Genomic DNA, 14,479 nt, shown 5'->3' with positions numbered 1-14,479 from the left:
AAATGACACCAAGGAATTTACCAGATCTACCACCCAAGTGTTTATCCAGGCATCATTGCTCATGTAACTATTACTGATGAGGGAATCTTAAATTTGAAATACACTGCAACAGGGACCGGCAACCTTTGGCACACAGCTTGCCAGGGTAAGCACCCTGGTGGGCTGGGTCAGTTTGTTTACCTGCTGCATCCGCAGGTTCAGATGATCGTGGCTCCCACTGGCCACAGTTCCCCGGTCCAGGCCAATGGGGGCTGTGAGAAGTTGTGGCCAGCGCATTCCTCGGCCCGCGCTGCTTCCCACAGCCCCCGTTGGCCTGAAGGCAAACAGCAGCCAGTGGGAACCGCAATCAGCCAAACCTGCGGACATGGCAGGTAAACAAATCAGCCTGGCCTGTCAGGGGGTTTATCCTGGTGAGCCATGTGCCAAAGGTTGCCGATCCCTGTACTTTAATTTGTGTAATACGTATGTGACAGGGTATGACTTACCATGCTAGCACCTCCTACTGGTCATCTCGTGGATCAGCTCCATAGGTTGGTACACCGACTGCTGGTGGCGTCTTGCTCACCATCACTTCTGCTCCAGGACCAGTGGCACCCCAAGGATCACAGCATTCTCTTCCAGACGCAGCCCTCAGCTGTGCCACACTCTGTGCTCCCCCTTTCCAGGGAAACTGCAGTCTGCTGCCCAACCACTTCCCTCAGTGGCAACTGCAGCCCAGTGTCTGGCCACTTCTTCAGTGGCGAGTGTGGAGGGCACCTGGGCCTGCCCACTACTCCGGGTCCTGGCCCAGGAACTCTGTATATGGCCGCCACTTGCTGCGTCCCTTCCGACTCCTAGGTAGATTTCCACCGGCCGCTTCCCTGCAGCCCCAGCACCCTCTTTGCCCTTGCCTCAGGGCCTCCGCCTGCAGATCCCTGCAGCCTGACAGGAGCTGCCTTTAGCTCCTTGGGTTTCTGCCTGCAGCACTGCTCTTCCAGGGTGCTTGCTGCCTTCAGTATGCAATGCAGCTAGTTCTTCTCCCTTCTCAATCTCCAAGGAGTGACTGAAGCTGCTCTGCTGCCCTTCTAGTACAGGCCAGCCCAGCCCTGACTGGCTGCTCCTTGCAGCCCCTCTATAATTGGCTGCCTCTGCGCAGCTTCCCTAGGGCTCTGTTAACCCCTCACAGGCCAGTGTGGGGCGGATGCCCCATCACAATGTATCATAGGAAATGTATCCCAAAATGCTTTGGAGAATTCAATATGCAGAAGAAGAACAGTATATGGTATGAATTCTATTAAAGAATGATCCAAATATATTTTATGGTGAATACATTAAAGCATTAAGCTTTGCCGCCATTATCAATGAGACAGAAATCCACAACCATGTGGGAAAGAATTCTGAAAAGATCCAGGTGCTTGATTCTCAGTTTAAATAATCTCCCAAAAGTGTGGATGCGCTTCTTAAATGTATTCAAGACTTCTCCACTTGGTGAGGTTGGGTGCTGGTTCAAATATGACAAGAACATGGAGCTTCCCCAGGTGGGAAGCATCCAAAAAAGCACCATGAGCCCAGAGAAACCACAAAGTGCATATGTTTTAGAGATAGTGTCCAGTTCATCAGGACAATTAGATATGCTAAAATGTCACCATGGATTTTGAGTTAGCTGAACAAAGAGACCTCTATAGGGGTTATTCTCTGAACTTTTAATTTGGATGGGATTGGGCTGGGTTTGAGATGGTTCTCCCATCACTAGTTAAAAACCTTTTAAGAAATAAAACATCAGCTCCAGTGGAAGTAGTCATGAAAGAGCTAGCTGATTAGGAAGCTGAAGCTAATAAAAAGAAAGTGAAGCAGTCAATCAGCTAGGTTTTTATATCCCTTAACAACATGCGGCAATTATGGAAATTATGACAGCATTGCAGATCCAAATATTGTCCGCCCTTCCCACATGTATATGAACTGAAATGCTGCGGCTTGGAATAACTTCATCATTCAATAGTACCCAGAAATTTAGTAGGTGTCAAAGGATTGTGGTCGTGTACAGACACGTACCACTACACTTTCCACTGCTTACCTTTGCACAAAATATTTCAGCATAACAACCAGAGAAATGGAATTCTGTTAACAGCGGTATGTAAAATCCAGGGCACTTTAGCTATTAAATTGATGGTAGTAAAACTCAGTGCCAACAGCAATAATAAAACCATTTGTCCAAACACTGTTGGATACACAGGTTTCCAACTTCTAGGGATGGTACTTACTGTTCAGAGACTTCTAGAACAATAACATGTTGTGCATGTAACTCTGTTTGAAGGCATAAAATAGGAATGGGACAGATGATCTTCCCAACTTCCACTCACTGGATTCTTCTCACCACTTGGTTTCCAGAGTCTGTTTCGTCTGGTCACTTGGGATGTCAGCTAATGGTAATGATACCGTTATACAGCCAGGTGCTTCTATTTACTAAGTCAAGCTACACCTATTGCTTGAATAAATCTGAACAGCATCTTAAAGCAAAGGAGACACTGCTGCAGTAACATTGACAGAAGACCTAGCTATTAAGCTGTCTACAGAGTCTGGTATCAGTGAAATGTTTGACAGCCGCAGGGACAAATATGTATTAGCAACATTGCTTAATCCATGTTTCAAGGGCAGAATTGAAACCATGCTTTCACCTTATGCAGTCACAGATTGCTGGAAGGATACTGTCATAAATAATAGTGCTGGAGGCCATACCATTATGCACCTCCTCTTCTCCCTCATCCTTCTACTTAGCTCCCCTAGGCCAAGTATATCTCATAAAGCAGAAGATACACAAGTTCCTGGAACATCAAAGTGCAAAAGTAATCTCACAGTTCTGGGGTCTTCTGTTATCAGCTCTGAGAGGTGTTGCACCACCCAGGAAAACTCAATTTGTCTATATCATTGGAAGAATCTGTCCATTATGAAAGGTCTATAGGTGTCATGGGAGGCCCTTTCATATACTGGGAAGTGAAAAGTTGACTTCTAAAAGACGTATGTTAGTTCAGGTATTAATTCAGGGAAATCCTATGCCTTGTGTTATGCAGGAGGTCAGATTAGTTGATCACAACGGTCCCTTCTGGCTTTATAATCTATGAAGGTGAGCCATTCAGGGGGGAAAAAAAAGAGAATAAACATTGTTCTCAAAGCCCCTGAGTTTCCTGCCATCTACTATGTACTCTGGTTTCGTCTTCAGTCATGCTGATGTCTTTGTGACAAATTAAAGAATAGGGTTTAATAAAAGGCATATAGAGTATCGCTTTCTTAAAAGAATAATCTGGAAATCTCAGCAAGTTACACATACAAGTGGCCATGTAAAATTAGACTAACAGAGGAGGATACACAGACTATTTACTATCCAACTAAATTCCTATAGGAATGAGGCAAGGAGAATATTAAATAGTTCCTTGCAAATCTCAGTTTTGTGAGGACATGTTCTTCAGCTTTCATTCACCTGAGTTCACAGGCCCTGAATTTTGCTTTAAGGTAAGGGGATGAATAAGATATAAAACTCAGTTAAGTGCTGAATTTCAGCTGGTCTGATATTAGCATGTACAACATTACAAAAATTATAAACTGATCCAGGTTTGCAGCCTGAGGAACAATGGTCTGACTTTCCTATTTGTACAACAACCTACAACCAGGCAAATTTTTACTACTTTCACCATCCAGCTACAGTACATATGTTCAAACTCACAGAGCTGTTTTATTTGCTCTGAAGAATGAACCAGAAGAGAGGGAGCTCATAATAAGGAAATAGTTAAGAGACTATTTATTGGTAAAGAATTTTTACCTCTTATTTATGTTCTTTGATTTTTCACCTTTATTTTCCATAGTGATAGGGAAAGTTAATCAGATGAAACCTCTATCATGTAAAATAAGGAATCAAACTGTTAAGATCAGAAGCCCAGTGTCCATATGTGAGCATCTATATAGGATATCCAAATCCCACTTTGGATGCTCAGACTGGGACTTATGGGGGGTAAATGCTACAAGTATGATAAAGCTGCGAGGTGACCATTTTTTCATATTTTCCATGAAGATTTCACTGCAAAGCAACCTGCACTGTAAAAAGAGGTAAACTCATTTCGACTTGAAAGTAATTTTTGGCCATGGAGGGTCTATTTTGAAAGGGAGGAAAGGATTTCTTAAGAGAAAAATACAAATTTTTAAAAGAAATTTTTCCTCATGTTTTACCACCAAAACCCCAAAAGTGTTGCTGACATCACCCATGACAGCTGCATAGGGTCCACCAGAATAGCTTGTCTTCATGTTCTCTGCCACCTATGCTAATTTGGTTTAATTACTTACAGCTAGACACACACTCATGTACCACTGCTCTTATTATCCTCATCATCAATATTTATATTGGAGTTGCACCTAGAGGCCAAACAGGTTGAGGCCCCACTGTGCTAGGTGTTGGGCAAAGACATAGTAAGTGACAGTTCCTGCCCCAAAAAGCTAATTAATGTACCTCAAAGGCAGATCTTTCAGGCCAATTGCAAATCTTTGTACCTTTAAAACAGTGATACGAGCTGCAGTTAAACAGAAACAAAGTTTCAGAAACAGCTTAGTTTACATGGGGCCAGATTTCAAAAGTAATTCAGTGCCTAAAGACGCAGATAGGCACCTAGTGGGATTTTCAAAAATGCCTAGACACCTAATACCATTGAAATCAATAGCCGTTAGGCACATAGCTGCTTTTGAAACTCCCACTAGGGGCCTATCTGCACCTTTAGGAAACTAAACAACATTAGAAATCTGGTCCATGAAACAAAAACAAGCATCACACGTTCATAATAACTGGGAGAATAAAAACATCATGCTTCCCCCCCACCTTAAGGCATTGTCAATACTGGTTTCCTCCAGTGTTAGCAACACTGGCAGCCCTACTGTAGATTGGTCACTGGCTGTTCCCAATATTTCAGACACAGAATCATCCATACTCACTCCGAGCAGGCCTCAGCAGCATAATATTTAAAAGAACCATGATGTCTGTCTAAACTAGGGCTCCTAGTGTTTTTTAATATCAGTGAGCTGAACTAGTCTTATCAACTAGTGGAACTTTTTTTTTTTTGCTTGGGTAGGGGGGACGGTGGACAGAGAGAGAAAGAAAAGATTGATTGAATCCAGACCCAACACACAACAGTAATCTCTCATGTCTCCAGCCTACGAGATTTGGCTAAGTCTACAAATTTCTGAATGCTTGTGTGAATTGGAAATGCTGATCCTTTTCAAGTTCACCCACTGTTCACAAGCATTCAAAAGTTTCTATGCTCAATCTGAGTTTTGGTAAAGGCTGACTAATTTCATAAGTGATAACAACTCTTGGTAAATTCTCCTTTTTCATTCCAGTCAGTGGGGATAGTGACTTGGCACACTCAGTGTTGCAGTATCATCAGCTGGCCCTGCTTGCCAAGCATGGTAAAGTTCTTCTAGCAAAAATCCCTTCAGCATGAGGCAATAGAGCAGCATAAGAGGCTTTGCCCAGCAGCGGACTGAAAGTGGCTGATAATGAATGACTGATGATGATTACATGGAATTTTTTACTTCCTGCAAAATGATAGATATGCGCCAAGTCAGCATCACACTGACAAAGCTTTGTAATGCCATGCTGGAAAACAGGCTTGACAGCAGACCTATGGCTTACAATCTCTAGGCCAGTGGACAGGCATAGCATCCAGATACAGAAGGTTAGCTGCCTCAGTCACTCACAATAGCACTTTATATTAGGCACCTCCTGGCACCATCTCAGTTGGCAAAAAGGTCCCATGGCAGGAGCAGTCAAAGGAAAAGAATGTCAGCTGCTAACTAATTTTAAGGGAGTGGGTCATGGGCGGGGATTAATGGCTCAAAGATGAGAAGGAAAGTTAACGTGTGACAAAGTTCCTCCTCTACCTTGGTGGGTCCTGTGCTTATTGGCGGATTTTGCTAGCCTCAGAGATCTTCCTGTGTTGGATCAGGTTTTGGGGGGGAACCTGGGCCCACCTTCTACCCCGGGTTCCAGCCCAGGGCCCTGTGGATTGCAGCTGTCTAGAGTGCCTTCTGGAACAGCTACATGACAGCTACAATTCCCTGGGCTACTTCCCCATGGCCTCCTTCCAACACCTTATGTATCCTCAGCACAGGACCTTCCTCCTGATGTCTGTTAACACTTGTACTCCTCAGTCCTCCACCTTCTCAGCTCCTTTCCTCTCTCTCTCTCTCTCTCTCTCTCTCTCTCTCTCTCTCTCTCTCACTCACACACACACACACACACACACACACACACACACACACGACAAACTGAAGTGAGCTCCTTTTTAAACCCAGGTGTCTTGATTAGCCTGCCTTAATTGATTCTAGCAGCTTCTTGATTGGCTGCAGGTGTTCTAATCAGCCCGGCTGCCTTAATTGTTTCCAGAAAGTTCCTGATTGTTCTGGAACCTTCCCTGTTACCTTATCCAGGGAAAGGGGATCTACTTAACCTGGAGCTAATATATCTGTGTTCTATCACTCTCCTGTAGCCATCTGGCTGACCCTGTCACACATGCAATAGTGGAGTAAAAATGGTGTTTCTAAAACTTTTCCCACTAAAAATGCAGGCAAGAAACATAGGAGGAAACTATGAATCTGTTATACAAATAAATGATCTCTTTCTGAAGAAACCCCTTAGCAAAGCAGCAAGAGGAATGATTTTTATCCACTGCAGCTTGCTCTTTACATGGGTCCTTTCCACATGCCCAGGCCTGTGTTGATATTCAGCCTGCATCCCTCTTTTATTCACTCCAGTAAGGTGGAAAATAATGTTATGACACAATATGGAGTAAACCTTCAGCCTCACATTTCAGCAGCAACTGCTGTTATTCATAATGCACCTTGCAAGCATGGCTACCTGCCAATCAAACAAATACCACTCTACTGAGTCCCCTAAACAGCCATCTGATCCTTTCCTAACCGTTGTTTAGAGTTATTTAGGGGTGCCTATGGAGTGATGATTAACAGCTCCAGGCGCTGTGCAAGCACTTGGAATATGCATTTCTTACTAGTAGGGACATTTTTTTCCTTCATATTTTTATTGGTTGTGTTTTATTAGTCACATTGCTCTTCAGTCTCCCTGCAGCATTGGCAGCAGTGCCATTAGCTCTAGATAAAGGTTCATGTCCTCTTTTCATGGCTGAGGTGCGGTACCACAATAAAAGCAATATCAATGAACAATGTATTGCAGAAAATTAATAAGCAGTATACTGAAGAATTGTTGGCAGCCAGTAGTGACTACTGAATAGGGCAACTCTTAATATCAAGTCATTTCTTGTTTTGGTTGCTAAGTAAGGATAGAATGGTCGTGGTAGCTTGGTAGAGTGAAGAAGATGTAAAAACAGTAAGTGAAGTCTAAGCATGTTAAGTACATAGTAAATACCTGTAATTGTCCAGCATCTATAGGAGATAAGTCATTCCTTGGTTGTAATCTCCCTAATACTAGCCTGCAGAAACATTTACACAGTTTAATAACAATATTAATACTTCACTCAATACAACACCTTTTATCCCAGAATCTCAAAGAACATTGCAATAGGAAAGAAGCCTCACGGTACTGTTGGGAGGTAGGTAAGCATTTTTGTTCCCGTTTTCTAGATGAGCAAACTGAAGCAGAATGGTTAAGGGTCAAAAAATTGTACACTGAGATGGAAAGAAGGATGGGCTAGAACTCAGAACATATTCATTCAAACCCTGGCCTTCCCATATACTTCTTTTGTGAGTAGGGGCAAGTCACTTCATTTCTCTGGGAATCTGTTCTCCCTAACCTCCCCACTGTGCCCTGTAAAATGAGAATAATAATAATTCTGTTTACTCACTTTTTTGTCTTGTCTATTTAGGCCCCAACACTGAAACAGCTAATACATGTGCTTAACTTTAACACAAGTTCAATATATAACAATAAGGTGTTGTTATTACATGTCACCACTCACATGCTTAAAGTTAATCACCTGCTTAAGTGTTTTCAGGATTGGGGTCTTAGACTGTAAACTCTTCAGGATTAGGGACTCTCTCTTACTACACATATGTAGAGCACTTAACACAATGGGGAGCTGATCTTGATGGGAGTCCTCAAGGTGCTACTATAATACAAATAATAAACAAAAAGAATTAGCCCTTACTCCCCGTCCACTGCTTGGATAATATTGCAATATTCCAGACAGAAGAATGTAAAGAGATAGACTACTCTAACCACTAGACTACATTGCAAGGAAAATGGCTGCTATCATTATAATTAACGTGTTTGACATTCCTGGAACTTTTTGGAATGCTTTATGGCTGGCAGTTTTTATTAAGTTGTTTAAAAACAGAAGGAGGAGATAAATTATTTGAAGGAAAGGAAAGAGAAAAATAAGATTAACATATTTCCATCTAACCATAAAAATAATTATCTGATTACCACCAGAATGGCATGGGACAAATTGCTAGGGTCGGGGGAAAATCCTGGGCAACATCCCATCCAGATGGCAGTTCCAATGCTCCATGGTCAGCCTTTTTATTAATGAACATCTGTTTTTGCTACAGAACAGAGTGGACTTTCTCCCATAAATTTTCCTTTCACATATTTCTTAGACAATGACATTAGAAGTTATTCATTGTCACGCAGATAACCCAAAATTTATTTTTAATATTAGATATTGCATATTCATTAGAGCAGTTTTCTCACTCACTACATTATTGATATTGCCAATATCTACAGTCGGGTGAAAAATGACTGACTTTTCACATTTTTTACAAGATTTGGCTTCAGCCATGTTAGCACGCCTTTCTTGTTAGCTTTACACACAAACTGAATGAGTATTGCTGGCAAAAATCTTAATGGAAAACAAATTTCAAAATACCTTGTACACGTATTCATGGAAACTGAATTTTAAATTAGCAGGCATAAGTAGCCACATCAGCAGTGACAGCACATTGATGGGGTCAGGTAACAAACAATACCACCTGACTCATCTGACCAACTACGACTAAGCAATAGCTTGAATTTTGAACAGTGATCAATTCATACAGTAAAAAAATTCTGTAAGAAAGATACTTAAATAAATTAAAATTATTAGATTTGAGCACATTGCAGTCTGCTCACGGATGTTCTGTGATCTGAAAAAGATGCCTTATTCATCAAGTTAATAATTCATTACAAGTTATTTGCTCAGCCATACCAATACCTTACTATCAGCTGAATGCTATACATCCAACAGTATAGTAAAATTCAGAATTCAGTAATCCTGCAGCTGGTTTGCCTCATTCTTTTATTTAGTAGCATAAATTACAACTAAACTATCCGAACACGTCAGTATTTCAAATGAGCACAAGATAAAAAATTTGGGTCCTGATTCGGAATTTCAAAGCACACCAAAGTTGGAAGGCATTCAGGATGAGCATTTGGATGCTGACCATAAGATATATTGGCAACATTCAGATCAAAATCCAATTTAGACTTAAAGCAGATTTCAAAAGTTTAAATTCCTATCTAAATCCTCTCCAAACTATATGAATCTACCAAGAGTGTAACATTGGTCTGGAAATTCCATGAGAATATTTGCTAACTGTAAATTTTTTATTTCCAGTCCCAGACAGAAGTATTATGCCAATAGCCCTTTGGAGTTTTAGCATTACCAATGCTACTCGTGGCTGGAAATGAAAAAACTAAACAAAACCTACTTAATCAAAATGTTCCAAACCCACATAAACATTTTGATTCCAGTTTACTTCTAAAAATAAATGAAGATTCAGTGGGTTTGGAGTTGAGGGGATATCATATTATATGTCTGTTTTTACACTGTACTCATCACCATAGTATCTGTCTTCAGTGCTTCATCCATCCCTAAATCTATGGGTATGATATTACTGTAGCACATGACAAACTTTACAGTTGTGAGAAAACTGCATACTTCTGATGCATGGGGAGGTGCAACACCAAAGGCAAATTGACTAGATTACAGGAAATGTTACTCTGATATAAACACGGATCATAACAGCCCTGGCTTTTTGTCACTTTCATCCAAAACTATTTAGTCTATCCACAGTCAGACTGGTCTTTTCACCTTCATCTGTGTAGCAAGTGGCCTGTTGTTTTTTAACCTGGTGAGGCAAACGCCAGTCTGAAGTGCAAGCCATTTACTAGACTGGCTGGGATGTTTTTAGTTCATCCTTCAATCTGCTGTTCTACTGAAAACATGGATTTTTGCATAGACAATTAGGCATGGCCAAATAGTTTTGAGCTCAGAGGGCTCTTATTCTTAATTTAATGGGTTTGGCTTTAGTTAATCAATGAGATTACTCCTTCAGCCATTCCTATTTTTTACAATTTTTAAACAGACTTGCAGTTGCTGAAATAAATACATTTAATTGTATGCTGAATGACTGACTCCGTTTATTTGGAGAATCTCACCATCCAATAACAAGCTGTTAAATAATGAACAAACACCAGCCTGGCCTTAAATGGACTTTTGATTTGTGGCTGCAAAATTACTCTTGGAATTATTTGCAGGAACAATTTTGATATCCAAGTACCTCATTTGTGGCTTTAGTCAAGTACTTTGAGCTCTAAATGACACAAACTCCTCACACAAAGAATTGTGTGTGCAAACTTGAGCCCATTATTATTTTCACTGTCAAATTGTGGGTTTAACAGCAGAGAACAGGTTTTGAATATCTGGCCTTAAGTGTCTTTAAAGTTGTAAGTATAAAAAGAAACCTAGTGAGGAAGGATTGCAGTTAAAACACTGGACTGAAATCCAGTAGATTTGGGCTATATTTCTAGCTCCACCACAGACTTTTGTGTGACCTTGGACAAGTAATTTAATTCCTCTATGCTTCAAATCTTTATCTGTAAAATGGTCATAATATACTTCCATTCTCCCACTCTTTGTCTTGTGTAGTTACAGTGTAAGCAATTTGGACTAGCGACTCTCTCTTAAATGGTGTTTGTACAATACCTAGCCCCATGAGTCTTAGTGAAGCCCCCTGGGCAGTACTGTAACATGACTAATTAAATGTGTATTCTCTACTGTAATAGCAAATCTCTAAAAATAATTTAGCTTAAAGTAAATAAACTCACAAGCAGACAAAGCATCTTCTTGTGCATTAATTTAATAAAAAATGGGGATGGCAGGTGTTAAATTTGGCATTATCTACAAAATATTCACACACAAAACACCATAAGGATTCCCATGACTGTACATAGCACCCTAACATTGCTTTTGGGTGGGATTTTCAAAGGCGCCTAAGGATGTAGGCCTATGAATCCCTTTGGTTCGTTGAAAAATCCTAGCCTCTATTGTTAATACAATTGCACCATTAATTCTTCCCTTGATAGAGAAAGTAGAAATGCACAAAGCTTTGAGGGGGAAGCCAGTGCAGCTTATCGGGTAAAGCACTAGACAAGAACTGTGGTTAGCTGGGTTCTATTCCAAGCACCCCAGGTCCTTCCTAAGGTCACCCAGCAGGCATTTCCCCTCTCTGTGCCTTAGTACCTGTCAAATGGAGATAATGATACTTTGAGACCTATTGATGAAAATCCCTATGTATTATTATTGAGTAGTATCCTCCACGGCCCTTTTCACTGTCTATTTTCTTACTCAGAAAAATGTGTGTTGCTTTTTCATTAAACAGCTAACTTTAAGTTGTCACATTTTACTTGCACACTGAAATAAGTAATCTGGGAGTTAGTGAAGAAAGTCACATATCTGCAGATTTTTAATGAAGAGGGTTTTCTTAAAAAACCCACAAATTCTTCCAAGTGTAAAATGAATGCCTGGTTAGGTGAGTTGTAAGCGCTTCTTCTCATTCCGTAATTATAAGTGAAATGTTCTTTAATGTGCAATAATAATGTTCAAGCTGTGCTATTTTGCAGTTAATAATTATACACAACAGCATGGGATATGATAGCTAGCAGAAAGTTTTTCCAGCTTAATGTAGTACCTCTATCTACCTGCCTTATTTCCTGTGCCTTGGCTTTGTAATCTGTCCTTTATTCTGGAAATACGAGACTGAGTGGAGCACTAGTTACTTACCTTTTTAAGGAAACAGTGTGTGGCAAGACTGCTGACTCGCTCAAATCATTCCCATAAAGAGAAGTGTATAATAGATCTCTCTCTTTTTTTTTTTGTACATTTGCTTCAAATAATACTCCAGCCACAGGAAAAAGCTTGAGATGTGACTTTTTAATACTGAGGATTGAAGCAGCCACAAGTACTTTCCAGACTTACATAATGTTACTCAAACAACACTAGAAACAGACAATAAAAAGCAGAGGTCATCAAGACCCAGCAATGTGCATCAATTTTGCTCATGAATGCATATATCATTGCACAGGCTGCATTAGTTACCGTAGACATGCACCATTTCCAAGATTTCTCGTGGGGTGAGAATACTGTATATCAGAGCCAGCTTCTCCATTAGGCTTTTAGCCACAATACTTCCTGGTTTTGAATATTAGGAGTTACATCTAGAAGGAGAAAAAAAACCCCACAAACACAGGAGCTTGGCACTAGCTGAATTAAACTAAAACCTGGGTGAAGTCTCAGTGGGGAACTTGATATCCAAATAGAGCCTCCAAATGTAGAGGAAATTAATTATGTGATATACAACAATGAAATAAGTAACACCTGGAATGTAACCTGGATAAAACTACTGGTTCAGCAAAAACAAGCATTTCACCCTCTCTGTAATCCTAATGCTGGCTTGAACTGTTGCCTGGCCATTTTCAGATAACATTAGGTCATTTGCAGATGCTCTAAATACACACTCTCACTCTCCCCTAATAGTTCAGAGGAAATTGATCATATGAGTTAAGATACTGGTCAATCCTGTCTTCTTTTTCTTTCCTGTTACTGGTCTAGGAGAAAATATTGTGTATGCAAAAAAGGACTTGTTTTAATACTGCGGTGCAGGTCAGAGCAACAGTCTAAGTATTGTACACATGAAAGCAACATTTAAGATGACAACCTTTGAATGGTAGATGGAGTTGATCAAGCATGTTCTGATACCTCACCTTTGTGCTGAGGGATCCCACAGAAGCACTGGGCAATCTGCTCAGAGGGCTCTCACATTCATGGTTTCCATGAGGTTCTATTCTGTCACCCCTTCTATTCAGCATGTAGATGAGACTCCTGTAGGAGAAAGATACCTGACAACGGTAAGCAGATGACACACAGCTCTAGGTCTTGATTTCATTGGACCTGGGTACTACAGTAGAGTGCATTAGCTTTGCAATTTGAGGGTTTTATTGACAGCTGCTGCTACCTTACCATTCAGAAGCAATCAGAGATCCACAACTGCACCTTCCATTTTTTCACCACTGATCTTGCCGCATTAACCAACCCCATAGTAACCTTGAGACTAGCATTGAGCTCTACCAGTGGCCATGCATAAAGACCATTCAGAACCTCTTGCTCGTACTTAATACAACTACTCACATGTTCAGTAATGTTTCTCGTAAGCAGAGACATACATTTGTGCTTATGATGCACTGGCTTCCAAAGCATTTTTGGGTGTCTATTTTGACCTTTAAAGCCCTAAATCATTTGAATCTTGGAAATCTTTAAAATCCTTTTTCTCATGAGGACATATTTATACTCATAGTCCCCTAAAATAAAATAGGAGGAGGCTTGTCCTTGGAACATTTCCAATAAGGGGTCCTCAGTTCTGGAATTTCATTTCTCTCCTTGGTTCACAAGAGACAAGGTGTATTGATCTGGTCATGCTGCAAAGCCTAACTGTTTTTCTTGGCTTTCCCTCAAGAGGTAATGGAGTCAGATTGGGGTACTGGGTAGAATGTGGAAATTTTCTTTGCAGTTGTGTTTTCAGATGCTGATCTAGTAAAGCATCTGTACTTTATAATGATTGCAAAGGTACCAGACCGGTACCATTCTGTCAACTGAAATTCATCAAATAGATAAAATGTATGTGAATCCTGACGAAGCTCCAGTCCACTTAAATAAGGAATTAATGGCCCATCTTCTTTCCTCAGTTTCTACATATTTAAAGAAAAATTGAAAATACATGTAATCAAAAATATTGCATGTTTTATGTCATTTTTATTTAAATCATTCATTTTGCAGTTGACTCATTATGAATATGTTGCATATGAAGAATTTTAGGCACCTCTCACTCATTCATTCTCTGTAAAAACTTTCTCATTTTTATAAAATAAAATTTTTTGCTGCAACTCTTAATTTTAAAAAAATCTCATCTTCTAAAATAAAAATAATGTTGTACTTCTACTTGCAAACATAGTGGACACCTTGCAGCTGAGCTCACACAACAGGACTGGAATAGCAAGAACTTCTGTGAAAGTGAGATCATAACAGCTGACATCTGGTGGATTGAAGTGTATCAACACTAAGGAGGAAGGAGTTATTCTTTAAGATGGTAGAAGGAATTATAATAATGGAAAAGGAATGAAGATAGAGCTCTGTGTATGTACAATGTATTAATATTTTAAAAAAAATCAGCAGGC

This window comes from Gopherus evgoodei, chromosome 2 (genome assembly GCF_007399415.2).
Source record: "Gopherus evgoodei ecotype Sinaloan lineage chromosome 2, rGopEvg1_v1.p, whole genome shotgun sequence".
NCBI lineage: Eukaryota > Metazoa > Chordata > Testudines > Testudinidae > Gopherus > Gopherus evgoodei.
The sequence above is the reverse complement of the archived record's forward strand: the minus strand, read 5'-3'. Positions refer to the sequence as shown.